This window comes from Centroberyx gerrardi, chromosome 17 (genome assembly GCF_048128805.1).
Source record: "Centroberyx gerrardi isolate f3 chromosome 17, fCenGer3.hap1.cur.20231027, whole genome shotgun sequence".
NCBI lineage: Eukaryota > Metazoa > Chordata > Actinopteri > Beryciformes > Berycidae > Centroberyx > Centroberyx gerrardi.
The window spans coordinates 26,239,294-26,254,642 of record NC_136013.1 but is presented as its reverse complement, the minus strand read 5'-3'; the positions used below and the strand labels follow the sequence as shown (position 1 = coordinate 26,254,642).

Sequence of the window (15,349 nt, the reverse complement as noted above, 5' to 3'; positions counted from 1 at the left end):
TTTAGAAATGCGCCGTGTGTGTTGTGCGTGCGAGAGCAAGACCAGATCAAACATGTGACTCCTTGACAGCATTCTTTCGCAGAGGCAATATCGTAGTCTATGAAGGTCTACTGAGACGTGATTATTGCTGGTTGAAAACTTAACCCAATACCCCGCCAGGATGACTTGAAATATAGTCAGCCATGGCAATTTTTGCTAGTCTCCAAGGAGACTAAATACATTGTTTCAATGTGAATCTTTTTAACCATAATCATGGACCCTTAGCTTTTGCCGGTATCGCAGGTTTAAAGATTCCAACCGTTCTGGTTACCCCCAACAAAAAACAAGAAACATTTGATCGTTAGTTGACAGACCCAGGTTTAAATTTCCACAATGGGGTCATACAGCAGCTGGAATTTTGCCATCAAGCTCTGCAAAAAACGGATTACGTTTACTAATCCCACCTGTTCACACTAATCCCACCTGGCACTGTTTAACTTGATTTGAAAAATGGTCTGAAAATGTCAAACATAATAGCATTGTTTGTTGCTGTCCCGACAGACTTTTCCCTTGCAATGCATTGCGTTGCATAGCAAGTAGTGCAGCTTCAGCTTGCAAACTATGGGTGTCTGTCTTCACATTACCCAGAATGCTTTCCATGTACATTCGCTTGTACACTCAACTAATCCTCTTTATTATTATACACTTCATTTCTAATTGAACTTTGAACTCGTTATTAAAAGATAGCACACTCTGATCATGCTTGCATTATAAAATGTTGTACTTGACTAAAAAGTACACCCAGTAATAATTTAGAAATGCGCTGTGTGTGTTGTGCGTGCGAGAGCAAGACCAGATCAAACATGTGACTCCTTGACAGCATTCTTTCGCAGAGGCAATATCGTAGTCTATGAAGGTCTACTGAGACGTGATTATTGCTGGTTGAAAACTTAACCCAATACCCCGCCAGGATGACTTGAAATATAGTCAGCCATGGCAATTTTTGCTAGTCTCCAAGGAGACTAAATACATTGTTTCAATGTGAATCTTTTTAACCATAATCATGGACCCTTAGCTTTTGCCGGTATCGCAGGTTTAAAGATTCCAACCGTTCTGGTTACCCCCAACAAAAAACAAGAAACATTTGATCGTTAGTTGACAGACCCAGGTTTAAATTTCCACAATGGGGTCATACAGCAGCTGGAATTTTGCCATCAAGCTCTGCAAAAAACGGATTACGTTTACTAATCCCACCTGTTCACACTAATCCCACCTGGCACTGTTTAACTTGATTTGAAAAATGGTCTGAAAATGTCAAACATAATAGCATTGTTTGTTGCTGTCCCGACAGACTTTTCCCTTGCAATGCATTGCGTTGCATAGCAAGTAGTGCAGCTTCAGCTTGCAAACTATGGGTGTCTGTCTTCACATTATCCAGAATGCTTTCCATGTACATTCGCTTGTACACTCAACTAATCCTCTTTATTTTTATACACTTCATTTCTAATTGAACTTTGAACTCGTTATTAAAAGATAGCACACTCTGATCATGCTTGCATTATAAAATGTTGTACTTGACTAAAAAGTACACCCAGTAATAATTTAGAAATGCGCCGTGTGTGTTGTGCGTGCGAGAGCAAGACCAGATCAAACATGTGACTGCTTGACAGTATTCTTTCGCAGAGGCAATGTCGTAGTCTATGAAGGTCTACTGAGACGTGATTATTGCTGGTTGAAAACTTAACCCAATACCCCGCCAGGATGACTTGAAATATAGTCAGCCATGGCAATTTTTGCTAGTCTCCAAGGAGACTAAATACATTGTTTCAATGTGAATCTTCTTTACCATAATCATGGACCCTTAGCTTTTGCTGGTATCGCAAGTTTAAAGATTCCAACCGTTCTGGTTACCCCCAACAAAAAACAAGAAACATTTGATCTTTAGTTGACAGACCCAGGTTTAAATTTCCACAATGGGGTCATATAGCAGCGGGAATTTTGCCATCAAGCTCTGCAAAAAACGTATTACTTTTACTAATCCCACCCACTAGGGGCACTGTTTAACTTGATTTGAAAAATGGTCTGAAAATGTCAAACATAATAGCATTGTTTGTTGCTGTCCCGACAGACTTTTCTCTTGCAATGCATTGGGTTGCATAGCAAGTAGTGCAGCTTCAGCTTGCAAACTATGGGTGTCTGTCTTCACATTACCCAGAATGCTTTCCATGTACATTCGCTTGTACACTCAACTAATCCTCTTTATTTTTATACACTTCATTTCTAATTGAACTTTGAACTCGTTATTAAAAGATAGCACACTCTGATCATGCTTGCATTATAAAATGTTGTACTTGACTAAAAAGTACACCCAGTAATAATTTAGAAATGCGCCGTGTGTGTTGTGCGTGCGAGAGCAAGACCAGATCAAACATGTGACTCCTTGACAGCATTCTTTCGCAGAGGCAATATCGTAGTCTATGAAGGTCTACTGAGACGTGATTGTTGCTGGTTGAAAACTTCACCCCATACCCCGCCAGGATGACTTGAAATATAGTCAGCCATGGCAATTTTTGCTAGTCTCCAAGGAGACTAAATACATTGTTTCAATGTGAATCTTTTTAACCATAATCATGGACCCTTAGCTTTTGCCGGTATCGCAGGTTTAAAGATTCCAACCGTTCTGGTTACCCCCAACAAAAAACAAGAAACATTTGATCGTTAGTTGACAGACCCAGGTTTAAATTTCCACAATGGGGTCATATAGCAGCTGGAATTTTGCCATCAAGCTCTGCAAAAAACGGATTACCTTTACTAATCCCACCTGTTCACACTAATCCCACCTGGCACTGTTTAACTTGATTTGAAAAATGGTCTGAAAATGTCAAACATAATAGCATTGTTTGTTGCTGTCCCGACAGACTTTTCCCTTGCAATGCATTGCGTTGCATAGCAAGTAGTGCAGCTTCAGCTTGCAAACTATGGGTGTCTGTCTTCACATTACCCAGAATGCTTTCCATGTACATTCGCTTGTACACTCAACTAATCCTCTTTATTATTATACACTTCATTTCTAATTGAACTTTGAACTCGTTATTAAAAGATAGCACACTCTGATCATGCTTGCATTATAAAATGTTGTACTTGACTAAAAAGTACACCCAGTAATAATTTAGAAATGCGCCGTGTGTGTTGTGCGTGCGAGAGCAAGACCAGATCAAACATGTGACTCCTTGACAGTATTCTTTCGCAGAGGCAATATCGTAGTCTATGAAGGTCTACTGAGACGTGATTATTGCTGGTTGAAAACTTAACCCAATACCCCGCCAGGATGACTTGAAATATAGTCAGCCATAGCAATTTTTGCTAGTCTCCAAGGAGACTAAATACATTGTTTCAATGTGAATCTTCTTTACCATAATCATGGACCCTTAGCTTTTGCTGGTATCGCAAGTTTAAAGATTCCAACCGTTCTGGTTACCCCCAACAAAAAACAAGAAACATTTGATCTTTAGTTGACAGACCCAGGTTTAAATTTCCACAATGGGGTCATATAGCAGCGGGAATTTTGCCATCAAGCTCTGCAAAAAACGTATTACTTTTACTAATCCCACCCACTAGGGGCACTGTTTAACTTGATTTGAAAAATGGTCTGAAAATGTCAAACATAATAGCATTGTTTGTTGCTGTCCCGACAGACTTTTCTCTTGCAATGCATTGGGTTGCATAGCAAGTAGTGCAGCTTCAGCTTGCAAACTATGGGTGTCTGTCTTCACATTACCCAGAATGCTTTCCATGTACATTCGCTTGTACACTCAACTAATCCTCTTTATTATTATACACTTCATTTCTAATTGAACTTTGAACTCGTTATTAAAAGATAGCACACTCTGATCATGCTTGCATTATAAAATGTTGTACTTGACTAAAAAGTACACCCAGTAATAATTTAGAAATGCGCCGTGTGTGTTGTGCGTGCGAGAGCAAGACCAGATCAAACATGTGACTCCTTGACAGTATACTTTCGCAGAGGCAATATTGTAGTCTATGAAGGTCTACTGAGACGTGATTATTGCTGGTTAAAAACTTAACCCAATACCCTGCCAGGATGACTTGAAATATAGTCAGCCATGGCAATTTTTGCTAGTCTCCAAGGAGACTAAACACATTGTTTCAATGTGAATCTTCTTTACCATAATCATGGACCCTTAGCTTTTGTCGGGTGTAATCTGGGTGTAATTCTTACACCCAGTAAGAATTTAGAAATGCGCCATGTGTGTTGTGGATGTGAGACCCAGCCCAGATCAAACATGTAAATGTTAAACAGAATTTTTGCGCAGAGGCAATATCGTAGTCTATGAAGGTCTACTGAGACGTGGTTATTGCTGGTTGAAAACTTAACCCAATACCCCGCCAGGATGACTTGAAATATAGTCACCCATGGCAATTTTTGCTAGTCTCCAAGGAGACTAAATACATTGTTTCAATGTGAATCTTTTTAACCATAATCATGGACCCTTAGCTTTTGCTGGTATCGCAAGTTTAAAGATTCCAACCGTTCTGGTTACCCCCAACAAAAAACAAGAAACATTTGATCTTTAGTTGACAGACCCAGGTTTAAATTTCCACAATGGGGTCATATAGCAGCGGGAATTTTGCCATCAAGCTCTGCAAAAAACGGATTACTTTTACTAATCCCACCCACTAGGGGCACTGTTTAACTTGATTTGAAAAATGGTCTGAAAATGTCAAACATAATAGCATTGTTTGTTGCTGTCCCGACAGACTTTTCCCTTGCAATGCATTGCGTTGCATAGCAAGTAGTGCAGCTTCAGCTTGCAAACTATGGGTGTCTGTCTTCACATTACCCAGAATGCTTTCCATGTACATTCGCTTGTACACTCAACTAATCCTCTTTATTTTTATACACTTCATTTCTAATTGAACTTTGAACTCGTTATTAAAAGATAGCACACTCTGATCATGCTTGCATTATAAAATGTTGTACTTGACTAAAAAGTACACCCAGTAATAATTTAGAAATGCGCCGTGTGTGTTGTGCGTGCGAGAGCAAGACCAGATCAAACATGTGACTCCTTGACAGCATTCTTTCGCAGAGGCAATATCGTAGTCTATGAAGGTCTACTGAGACGTGATTGTTGCTGGTTGAAAACTTCACCCAATACCCCGCCAGGATGACTTGAAATATAGTCAGCCATGGCAATTTTTGCTAGTCTCCAAGGAGACTAAATACATTGTTTCAATGTGAATCTTTTTAACCATAATCATGGACCCTTAGCTTTTGCCGGTATCGCAGGTTTAAAGATTCCAACCGTTCTGGTTACCCCCAACAAAAAACAAGAAACATTTGATCGTTAGTTGACAGACCCAGGTTTAAATTTCCACAATGGGGTCATACAGCAGCTGGAATTTTGCCATCAAGCTCTGCAAAAAACGGATTACGTTTACTAATCCCACCTGGCACTGTTTAACTTGATTTGAAAAATGGTCTGAAAATGTCAAACATAATAGCATTGTTTGTTGCTGTCCCGACAGACTTTTCCCTTGCAATGCATTGCGTTGCATAGCAAGTAGTGCAGCTTCAGCTTGCAAACTATGGGTGTCTGTCTTCACATTACCCAGAATGCTTTCCATGTACATTCGCTTGTACACTCAACTAATCCTCTTTATTTTTATACACTTCATTTCTAATTGAACTTTGAACTCGTTATTAAAAGATAGCACACTCTGATCATGCTTGCATTATAAAATGTTGTACTTGACTAAAAAGTACACCCAGTAATAATTTAGAAATGCGCCGTGTGTGTTGTGCGTGCGAGAGCAAGACCAGATCAAACATGTGACTCCTTGACAGTATTCTTTCGCAGAGGCAATATCGTAGTCTATGAAGGTTTACTGAGACGTGATTATTGCTGGTTGAAAACTTAACCCAATACCCCGCCAGGATGACTTGAAATATAGTCAGCCATGGCAATTTTTGCTAGTCTCCAAGGAGACTAAATACATTGTTTCAATGTGAATCTTCTTTACCATAATCATGGACCCTTAGCTTTTGCTGGTATCGCAAGTTTAAAGATTCCAACCGTTCTGGTTACCCCCAACAAAAAACATTTGATCTTTAGTTGACAGACCCAGGTTTAAATTTCCACAATGGGGTCATATAGCAGCGGCAATTTTGCCATCAAGCTCTGCAAAAAACGGATTACTTTTACTAATCCCACCCACTAGGGGCACTGTTTAACTTGATTTGAAAAATGGTCTGAAAATGTCAAACATAATAGCATTGTTTGTTGCTGTCCCGACAGACTTTTCCCTTGCAATGCATTGCGTTGCATAGCAAGTAGTGCAGCTTCAGCTTGCAAACTATGGGTGTCTGTCTTCACATTACCCAGAATGCTTTCCATGTACATTCGCTTGTACACTCAACTAATCCTCTTTATTTTTATACACTTCATTTCTAATTGAACTTTGAACTCGTTATTAAAAGATAGCACACTCTGATCATGCTTGCATTATAAAATGTTGTACTTGACTAAAAAGTACACCCAGTAATAATTTAGAAATGCGCCGTGTGTGTTGTGCGTGCGAGAGCAAGACCAGATCAAACATGTGACTCCTTGACAGCATTCTTTCGCAGAGGCAATATCGTAGTCTATGAAGGTCTACTGAGACGTGATTATTGCTGGTTGAAAACTTAACCCAATACCCCGCCAGGATGACTTGAAATATAGTCAGCCATGGCAATTTTTGCTAGTCTCCAAGGAGACTAAATACATTGTTTCAATGTGAATCTTTTTAACCATAATCATGGACCCTTAGCTTTTGCCGGTATCGCAGGTTTAAAGATTCCAACCGTTCTGGTTACCCCCAACAAAAAACAAGAAACATTTGATCGTTAGTTGACAGACCCAGGTTTAAATTTCCACAATGGGGTCATACAGCAGCTGGAATTTTGCCATCAAGCTCTGCAAAAAACGGATTACGTTTACTAATCCCACCTGTTCACACTAATCCCACCTGGCACTGTTTAACTTGATTTGAAAAATGGTCTGAAAATGTCAAACATAATAGCATTGTTTGTTGCTGTCCCGACAGACTTTTCCCTTGCAATGCATTGCGTTGCATAGCAAGTAGTGCAGCTTCAGCTTGCAAACTATGGGTGTCTGTCTTCACATTACCCAGAATGCTTTCCATGTACATTCGCTTGTACACTCAACTAATCCTCTTTATTTTTATACACTTCATTTCTAATTGAACTTTGAACTCGTTATTAAAAGATAGCACACTCTGATCATGCATGCATTATAAAATGTTGTACTTGACTAAAAAGTACACCCAGTAATAATTTAGAAATGCGCCGTGTGTGTTGTGCGTGCGAGAGCAAGACCAGATCAAACATGTGACTCCTTGACAGTATTCTTTCGCAGAGGCAATATCGTAGTCTATGAAGGTCTACTGAGACGTGATTATTGCTGGTTGAAAACTTAACCCAATACCCCGCCAGGATGACTTGAAATATAGTCAGCCATGGCAATTTTTGCTAGTCTCCAAGGAGACTAAATACATTGTTTCAATGTGAATCTTCTTTACCATAATCATGGACCCTTAGCTTTTGCTGGTATCGCAAGTTTAAAGATTCCAACCGTTCTGGTTACCCCCAACAAAAAACAAGAAACATTTGATCTTTAGTTGACAGACCCAGGTTTAAATTTCCACAATGGGGTCATATAGCAGCGGGAATTTTGCCATCAAGCTCTGCAAAAAACGTATTACTTTTACTAATCCCACCCACTAGGGGCACTGTTTAACTTGATTTGAAAAATGGTCTGAAAATGTCAAACATAATAGCATTGTTTGTTGCTGTCCCGACAGACTTTTCTCTTGCAATGCATTGGGTTGCATAGCAAGTAGTGCAGCTTCAGCTTGCAAACTATGGGTGTCTGTCTTCACATTACCCAGAATGCTTTCCATGTACATTCGCTTGTACACTCAACTAATCCTCTTTATTATTATACACTTCATTTCTAATTGAACTTTGAACTCGTTATTAAAAGATAGCACACTCTGATCATGCTTGCATTATAAAATGTTGTACTTGACTAAAAAGTACACCCAGTAATAATTTAGAAATGCGCCGTGTGTGTTGTGCGTGCGAGAGCAAGACCAGATCAAACATGTGACTCCTTGACAGTATTCTTTCGCAGAGGCAATATCGTAGTCTATGAAGGTCTACTGAGACGTGATTATTGCTGGTTGAAAACTTAACCCAATACCCCGCCGGATGACTTGAAATATAGTCAGCCATGGCAATTTTTGCTAGTCTCCAAGGAGACTAAATACATTGTTTCAATGTGAATCTTCTTTACCATAATCATGGACCCTTAGCTTTTGCTGGTATCGCAAGTTTAAAGATTCCAACCGTTCTGGTTACCCCCAACAAAAAACAAGAAACATTTGATCTTTAGTTGACAGACCCAGGTTTAAATTTCCACAATGGGGTCATATAGCAGCGGGAATTTTGCCATCAAGCTCTGCAAAAAACGTATTACTTTTACTAATCCCACCCACTAGGGGCACTGTTTAACTTGATTTGAAAAATGGTCTGAAAATGTCAAACATAATAGCATTGTTTGTTGCTGTCCCGACAGACTTTTCCCTTGCAATGCATTGCGTTGCATAGCAAGTAGTGCAGCTTCAGCTTGCAAACTATGGGTGTCTGTCTTCACATTACCCAGAATGCTTTCCATGTACATTCGCTTGTACACTCAACTAATCCTCTTTATTTTTATACACTTCATTTCTAATTGAACTTTGAACTCGTTATTAAAAGATAGCACACTCTGATCATGCTTGCATTATAAAATGTTGTACTTGACTAAAAAGTACACCCAGTAATAATTTAGAAATGCGCCGTGTGTGTTGTGCGTGCGAGAGCAAGACCAGATCAAACATGTGACTCCTTGACAGTATTCTTTCGCAGAGGCAATATCGTAGTCTATGAAGGTCTACTGAGACGTGATTATTGCTGGTTGAAAACTTAACCCAATACCCCGCCAGGATGACTTGAAATATAGTCAGCCATGGCAATTTTTGCTAGTCTCCAAGGAGACTAAATACATTGTTTCAATGTGAATCTTCTTTACCCTAATCATGGACCCTTAGCTTTTGCTGGTATCGCAAGTTTAAAGATTCCAACCGTTCTGGTTACCCCCAACAAAAAACAAGAAACATTTGATCTTTAGTTGACAGACCCAGGTTTAAATTTCCACAATGGGGTCATATAGCAGCGGGAATTTTGCCATCAAGCTCTGCAAAAAACGTATTACTTTTACTAATCCCACCCACTAGGGGCACTGTTTAACTTGATTTGAAAAATGGTCTGAAAATGTCAAACATAATAGCATTGTTTGTTGCTGTCCCGACAGACTTTTCTCTTGCAATGCATTGGGTTGCATAGCAAGTAGTGCAGCTTCAGCTTGCAAACTATGGGTGTCTGTCTTCACATTACCCAGAATGCTTTCCATGTACATTCGCTTGTACACTCAACTAATCCTCTTTATTATTATACACTTCATTTCTAATTGAACTTTGAACTCGTTATTAAAAGATAGCACACTCTGATCATGCTTGCATTATAAAATGTTGTACTTGACTAAAAAGTACACCCAGTAATAATTTAGAAATGCGCCGTGTGTGTTGTGCGTGCGAGAGCAAGACCAGATCAAACATGTGACTCCTTGACAGTATTCTTTCGCAGAGGCAATATCGTAGTCTATGAAGGTCTACTGAGACGTGATTATTGCTGGTTGAAAACTTAACCCAATACCCCGCCAGGATGACTTGAAATATAGTCAGCCATGGCAATTTTTGCTAGTCTCCAAGGAGACTAAATACATTGTTTCAATGTGAATCTTCTTTACCATAATCATGGACCCTTAGCTTTTGCTGGTATCGCAAGTTTAAAGATTCCAATCGTTCTGGTTACCCCCAACAAAAAACAAGAAACATTTGATCTTTAGTTGACAGACCCAGGTTTAAATTTCCACAATGGGGTCATATAGCAGCGGGAATTTTGCCATCAAGCTCTGCAAAAAACATATTACTTTTACTAATCCCACCCACTAGGGGCACTGTTTAACTTGATTTGAAAAATGGTCTGAAAATGTCAAACATAATAGCATTGTTTGTTGCTGTCCCGACAGACTTTTCCCTTGCAATGCATTGCGTTGCATAGCAAGTAGTGCAGCTTCAGCTTGCAAACTATGGGTGTCTGTCTTCACATTACCCAGAATGCTTTCCATGTACATTCGCTTGTACACTCAACTAATCCTCTTTATTTTTATACACTTCATTTCTAATTGAACTTTGAACTCGTTATTAAAAGATAGCACACTCTGATCATGCTTGCATTATAAAATGTTGTACTTGACTAAAAAGTACACCCAGTAAGAATTTAGAAATGCGCCGTGTGTGTTGTGCGTGCGAGAGCAAGACCAGATCAAACATGTGACTCCTTGACACTATTCTTTCGCAGAGGCAATATCGTAGTCTATGAAGGTCTACTGAGACGTGATTATTGCTGGTTGAAAACTTAACCCAATACCCCGCCAGGATGACTTGAAATATAGTCAGCCATGGCAATTTTGGCTAGTCTCCAAGGAGACTAAATACATTGTTTCAATGTGAATCTTCTTTACCATAATCATGGACCCTTAGCTTTTGCTGGTATCGCAAGTTTAAAGATTCCAACCGTTCTGGTTACCCCCAACAAAAAACAAGAAACATTTGATCTTTAGTTGACAGACCCAGGTTTAAATTTCCACAATGGGGTCATATAGCAGCGGGAATTTTGCCATCAAGCTCTGCAAAAAACGGATTACTTTTACTAATCCCACCCACTAGGGGCACTGTTTAACTTCATTTGAAAAATGGTCTGAAAATGTCAAACATAATAGCATTGTTTGTTGCTGTCCCGACAGACTTTTCCCTTGCAATGCATTGCGTTGCATAGCAAGTAGTGCAGCTTCAGCTTGCAAACTATGGGTGTCTGTCTTCACATTACCCAGAATGCTTTCCATGTACATTCGCTTGTACACTCAACTAATCCTCTTTATTTTTATACACTTCATTTCTAATTGAACTTTGAACTCGTTATTAAAAGATAGCACACTCTGATCATGCTTGCATTATAAAATGTTGTACTTGACTAAAAAGTACACCCAGTAATAATTTAGAAATGCGCCGTGTGTGTTGTGCGTGCGAGAGCAAGACCAGATCAAACATGTGACTCCTTGACAGTATTCTTTCGCAGAGGCAATATCGTAGTCTATGAAGGTCTACTGAGACGTGATTATTGCTGGTTGAAAACTTAACCCAATACCCCGCCAGGATGACTTGAAATATAGTCAGCCATGGCAATTTTTGCTAGTCTCCAAGGAGACTAAATACATTGTTTCAATGTGAATCTTCTTTACCATATTCATGGACCCTTAGCTTTTGCTGGTATCGCAAGTTTAAAGATTCCAACCGTTCTGGTTACCCCCAACAAAAAACAAGAAACATTTGATCTTTAGTTGACAGACCCAGGTTTAAATTTCCACAATGGGGTCATATAGCAGCGGGAATTTTGCCATCAAGCTCTGCAAAAAACGTATTACTTTTACTAATCCCACCCACTAGGGGCACTGTTTAACTTGATTTGAAAAATGGTCTGAAAATGTCAAACATAATAGCATTGTTTGTTGCTGTCCCGACAGACTTTTCCCTTGCAATGCATTGCGTTGCATAGCAAGTAGTGCAGCTTCAGCTTGCAAACTATGGGTGTCTGTCTTCACATTACCCAGAATGCTTTCCATGTACATTCGCTTGTACACTCAACTAATCCTCTTTATTTTTATACACTTCATTTCTAATTGAACTTTGAACTCGTTATTAAAAGATAGCACACTCTGATCATGCTTGCATTATAAAATGTTGTACTTGACTAAAAAGTACACCCAGTAATAATTTAGAAATGCGCCGTGTGTGTTGTGCGTGCGAGAGCAAAACCAGATCAAACATGTGACTCCTTGACAGCATTCTTTCGCAGAGGCAATATCGTAGTCTATGAAGGTCTACTGAGACGTGATTATTGCTGGTTGAAAACTTAACCCAATACCCCGCCAGGATGACTTGAAATATAGTCAGCCATGGCAATTTTTGCTAGTCTCCAAGCAGACTAAATACATTGTTTCAATGTGAATCTTTTTAACCATAATCATGGACCCTTAGCTTTTGCCGTTATCGCAGGTTTAAAGATTCCAACCGTTCTGGTTACCCCCAACAAAAAACAAGAAACATTTGATCGTTAGTTGACAGACCCAGGTTTAAATTTCCACAATGGGGTCATACAGCAGCTGGAATTTTGCCATCAAGCTCTGCAAAAAACGGATTACGTTTACTAATCCCACCTGTTCACACTAATCCCACCTGGCACTGTTTAATTTGATTTGAAAAATGGTCTGAAAATGTCAAACATAATAGCATTGTTTGTTGCTGTCCCGACAGACTTTTCCCTTGCAATGCATTGCGTTGCATAGCAAGTAGTGCAGCTTCAGCTTGCAAACTATGGGTGTCTGTCTTCACATTACCCAGAATGCTTTCCATGTACATTCGCTTGTACACTCAACTAATCCTCTTTATTATTATACACTTCATTTCTAATTGAACTTTGAACTCGTTATTAAAAGATAGCACACTCTGATCATGCTTGCATTATAAAATGTTGTACTTGACTAAAAAGTACACCCAGTAATAATTTAGAAATGCGCCGTGTGTGTTGTGCGTGCGAGAGCAAGACCAGATCAAACATGTGACTCCTTGACAGTATTCTTTCGCAGAGGCAATATCGTAGTCTATGAAGGTCTACTGAGACGTGATTATTGCTGGTTGAAAACTTAACCCAATACCCCGCCAGAATGACTTGAAATATAGTCAGCCATGGCAATTTTTGCTAGTCTCCAAGGAGACTAAATACATTGTTTCAATGTGAATCTTCTTTACCATAATCATGGACCCTTAGCTTTTGCTGGTATCGCAAGTTTAAAGATTCCAATCGTTCTGGTTACCCCCAACAAAAAACAAGAAACATTTGATCTTTAGTTGACAGACCCAGGTTTAAATTTCCACAATGGGGTCATATAGCAGCGGGAATTTTGCCATCAAGCTCTGCAAAAAACGTATTACTTTTACTAATCCCACCCACTAGGGGCACTGTTTAACTTGATTTGAAAAATGGTCTGAAAATGTCAAACATAATAGCATTGTTTGTTGCTGTCCCGACAGACTTTTCTCTTGCAATGCATTGGGTTGCATAGCAAGTAGTGCAGCTTCAGCTTGCAAACTATGGGTGTCTGTCTTCACATTACCCAGAATGCTTTCCATGTACATTCGCTTGTACACTCAACTAATCCTCTTTATTATTATACACTTCATTTCTAATTGAACTTTGAACTCGTTATTAAAAGATAGCACACTCTGATCATGCTTGCATTATAAAATGTTGTACTTGACTAAAAAGTACACCCAGTAAGAATTTAGAAATGCGCCGTGTGTGTTGTGCGTGCGAGAGCAAGACCAGATCAAACATGTGACTCCTTGACAGTATTCTTTCGCAGAGGCAATATCGTAGTCTATGAAGGTCTACTGAGATGTGATTATTGCTGGTTGAAAACTTAACCCAATACCCCGCCAGGATGACTTGAAATATAGTCAGCCATGGCAATTTTTGCTAGTCTCCAAGGAGACTAAATACATTGTTTCAATGTGAATCTTCTTTACCATAATCATGGACCCTTAGCTTTTGCTGGTATCGCAAGTTTAAAGATTCCAACCGTTCTGGTTACCCCCAACAAAAAACAAGAAACATTTGATCTTTAGTTGACAGACCCAGGTTTAAATTTCCACAATGGGGTCATATAGCAGCGGGAATTTTGCCATCAAGCTCTGCAAAAAACGGATTACTTTTACTAATCCCACCCACTAGGGGCACTGTTTAACTTGATTTGAAAAATGGTCTGAAAATGTCAAACATAATAGCATTGTTTGTTGCTGTCCCGACAGACTTTTCCCTTGCAATGCATTGCGTTGCATAGCAAGTAGTGCAGCTTCAGCTTGCAAACTATGGGTGTCTGTCTTCACATTACCCAGAATGCTTTCCATGTACATTCGCTTGTACACTCAACTAATCCTCTTTATTTTTATACACTTCATTTCTAATTGAACTTTGAACTCGTTATTAAAAGATAGCACACTCTGATCATGCTTGCATTATAAAATGTTGTACTTGACTAAAAAGTACACCCAGTAATAATTTAGAAATGCGCCGTGTGTGTTGTGCGTGCGAGAGCAAGACCAGATCAAACATGTGACTCCTTGACAGTATTCTTTCGCAGAGGCAATATCGTAGTCTATGAAGGTCTACTGAGACGTGATTATTGCTGGTTGAAAACTTAACCCAATACCCCGCCAGGATGACTTGAAATATAGTCAGCCATGGCAATTTTTGCTAGTCTCCAAGGAGACTAAATACATTGTTTCAATGTGAATCTTCTTTACCATAATCATGGACCCTTAGCTTTTGCTGGTATCGCAAGTTTAAAGATTCCAACCGTTCTGGTTACCCCCAACAAAAAACAAGAAACATTTGATCTTTAGTTGACAGACCCAGGTTTAAATTTCCACAATGGGGTCATATAGCAGCGGGAATTTTGCCATCAAGCTCTGCAAAAAACGGATTACTTTTACTAATCCCACCCACTAGGGGCACTGTTTAACTTGATTTGAAAAATGGTCTGAAAATGTCAAACATAATAGCATTGTTTGTTGCTGTCCCGACAGACTTTTCCCTTGCAATGCATTGCGTTGCATAGCAAGTAGTGCAGCTTCAGCTTGCAAACTATGGGTGTCTGTCTTCACATTACCCAGAATGCTTTCCATGTACATTCGCTTGTACACTCAACTAATCCTCTTTATTTTTATACACTTCATTTCTAATTGAACTTTGAACTCGTTATTAAAAGATAGCACACTCTGATCATGCTTGCATTATAAAATGTTGTACTTGACTAAAAAGTACACCCAGTAATAATTTAGAAATGCGCCGTGTGTGTTGTGCGTGCGAGAGCAAGACCAGATCAAACATGTGACTCCTTGACAGTATTCTTTCGCAGAGGCAATATCGTAGTCTATGAAGGTCTACTGAGACGTGATTATTGCTGGTTGAAAACTTAACCCAATACCCCGCCAGGATGACTTGAAATATAGTCAGCCATGGCAATTTTTGCTAGTCTCCAAGGAGACTAAATACATTGTT

The 15,349-nt window shown here is 39.4% G+C and overlaps 21 non-coding genes across 21 annotated transcripts; all 21 read left to right on the top strand.

The window, feature by feature from the left end:
• The first annotated feature begins 70 nt into the window (after positions 1-70).
• Positions 71-211, top strand: LOC144542692 (U4 spliceosomal RNA). Its single transcript, XR_013507390.1, has one exon. It is a non-coding gene; the product is annotated as a U4 spliceosomal RNA (small nuclear RNA).
• A 649-nt stretch (positions 212-860) lies between these two features.
• On the top strand, positions 861-1,001 carry LOC144542690 (U4 spliceosomal RNA). Its single transcript, XR_013507388.1, has one exon. It is a non-coding gene; the product is annotated as a U4 spliceosomal RNA (small nuclear RNA).
• A 649-nt stretch (positions 1,002-1,650) lies between these two features.
• Positions 1,651-1,791, top strand: LOC144542703 (U4 spliceosomal RNA). The gene has a single exon (XR_013507401.1). It is a non-coding gene; the product is annotated as a U4 spliceosomal RNA (small nuclear RNA).
• A 636-nt stretch (positions 1,792-2,427) lies between these two features.
• Positions 2,428-2,568, top strand: LOC144542710 (U4 spliceosomal RNA). Its single transcript, XR_013507407.1, has one exon. It is a non-coding gene; the product is annotated as a U4 spliceosomal RNA (small nuclear RNA).
• Positions 2,569-3,217: 649 nt separating this feature from the next.
• LOC144542712 (U4 spliceosomal RNA) lies at positions 3,218-3,358 on the top strand. The gene has a single exon (XR_013507410.1). It is a non-coding gene; the product is annotated as a U4 spliceosomal RNA (small nuclear RNA).
• A 636-nt stretch (positions 3,359-3,994) lies between these two features.
• Positions 3,995-4,135, top strand: LOC144542719 (U4 spliceosomal RNA). Its single transcript, XR_013507416.1, has one exon. It is a non-coding gene; the product is annotated as a U4 spliceosomal RNA (small nuclear RNA).
• Positions 4,136-4,304: 169 nt separating this feature from the next.
• LOC144542675 (U4 spliceosomal RNA) lies at positions 4,305-4,445 on the top strand. Its single transcript, XR_013507372.1, has one exon. It is a non-coding gene; the product is annotated as a U4 spliceosomal RNA (small nuclear RNA).
• Positions 4,446-5,081: 636 nt separating this feature from the next.
• Positions 5,082-5,222, top strand: LOC144542699 (U4 spliceosomal RNA). The gene has a single exon (XR_013507396.1). It is a non-coding gene; the product is annotated as a U4 spliceosomal RNA (small nuclear RNA).
• Positions 5,223-5,852: 630 nt separating this feature from the next.
• On the top strand, positions 5,853-5,993 carry LOC144542674 (U4 spliceosomal RNA). Its single transcript, XR_013507371.1, has one exon. It is a non-coding gene; the product is annotated as a U4 spliceosomal RNA (small nuclear RNA).
• Positions 5,994-6,622: 629 nt separating this feature from the next.
• On the top strand, positions 6,623-6,763 carry LOC144542689 (U4 spliceosomal RNA). The gene has a single exon (XR_013507386.1). It is a non-coding gene; the product is annotated as a U4 spliceosomal RNA (small nuclear RNA).
• Positions 6,764-7,412: 649 nt separating this feature from the next.
• Positions 7,413-7,553, top strand: LOC144542688 (U4 spliceosomal RNA). Its single transcript, XR_013507385.1, has one exon. It is a non-coding gene; the product is annotated as a U4 spliceosomal RNA (small nuclear RNA).
• A 636-nt stretch (positions 7,554-8,189) lies between these two features.
• On the top strand, positions 8,190-8,329 carry LOC144542701 (U4 spliceosomal RNA). Its single transcript, XR_013507399.1, has one exon. It is a non-coding gene; the product is annotated as a U4 spliceosomal RNA (small nuclear RNA).
• A 636-nt stretch (positions 8,330-8,965) lies between these two features.
• Positions 8,966-9,106, top strand: LOC144542687 (U4 spliceosomal RNA). The gene has a single exon (XR_013507384.1). It is a non-coding gene; the product is annotated as a U4 spliceosomal RNA (small nuclear RNA).
• Positions 9,107-9,742: 636 nt separating this feature from the next.
• LOC144542686 (U4 spliceosomal RNA) lies at positions 9,743-9,883 on the top strand. The gene has a single exon (XR_013507383.1). It is a non-coding gene; the product is annotated as a U4 spliceosomal RNA (small nuclear RNA).
• Positions 9,884-10,519: 636 nt separating this feature from the next.
• LOC144542711 (U4 spliceosomal RNA) lies at positions 10,520-10,660 on the top strand. The gene has a single exon (XR_013507409.1). It is a non-coding gene; the product is annotated as a U4 spliceosomal RNA (small nuclear RNA).
• A 636-nt stretch (positions 10,661-11,296) lies between these two features.
• LOC144542684 (U4 spliceosomal RNA) lies at positions 11,297-11,437 on the top strand. The gene has a single exon (XR_013507382.1). It is a non-coding gene; the product is annotated as a U4 spliceosomal RNA (small nuclear RNA).
• Positions 11,438-12,073: 636 nt separating this feature from the next.
• LOC144542715 (U4 spliceosomal RNA) lies at positions 12,074-12,214 on the top strand. Its single transcript, XR_013507413.1, has one exon. It is a non-coding gene; the product is annotated as a U4 spliceosomal RNA (small nuclear RNA).
• A 649-nt stretch (positions 12,215-12,863) lies between these two features.
• LOC144542705 (U4 spliceosomal RNA) lies at positions 12,864-13,004 on the top strand. The gene has a single exon (XR_013507403.1). It is a non-coding gene; the product is annotated as a U4 spliceosomal RNA (small nuclear RNA).
• Positions 13,005-13,640: 636 nt separating this feature from the next.
• LOC144542702 (U4 spliceosomal RNA) lies at positions 13,641-13,781 on the top strand. Its single transcript, XR_013507400.1, has one exon. It is a non-coding gene; the product is annotated as a U4 spliceosomal RNA (small nuclear RNA).
• A 636-nt stretch (positions 13,782-14,417) lies between these two features.
• LOC144542683 (U4 spliceosomal RNA) lies at positions 14,418-14,558 on the top strand. Its single transcript, XR_013507381.1, has one exon. It is a non-coding gene; the product is annotated as a U4 spliceosomal RNA (small nuclear RNA).
• Positions 14,559-15,194: 636 nt separating this feature from the next.
• Positions 15,195-15,335, top strand: LOC139922617 (U4 spliceosomal RNA). Its single transcript, XR_011785152.1, has one exon. It is a non-coding gene; the product is annotated as a U4 spliceosomal RNA (small nuclear RNA).
• Positions 15,336-15,349: the final 14 nt, after the last annotated feature.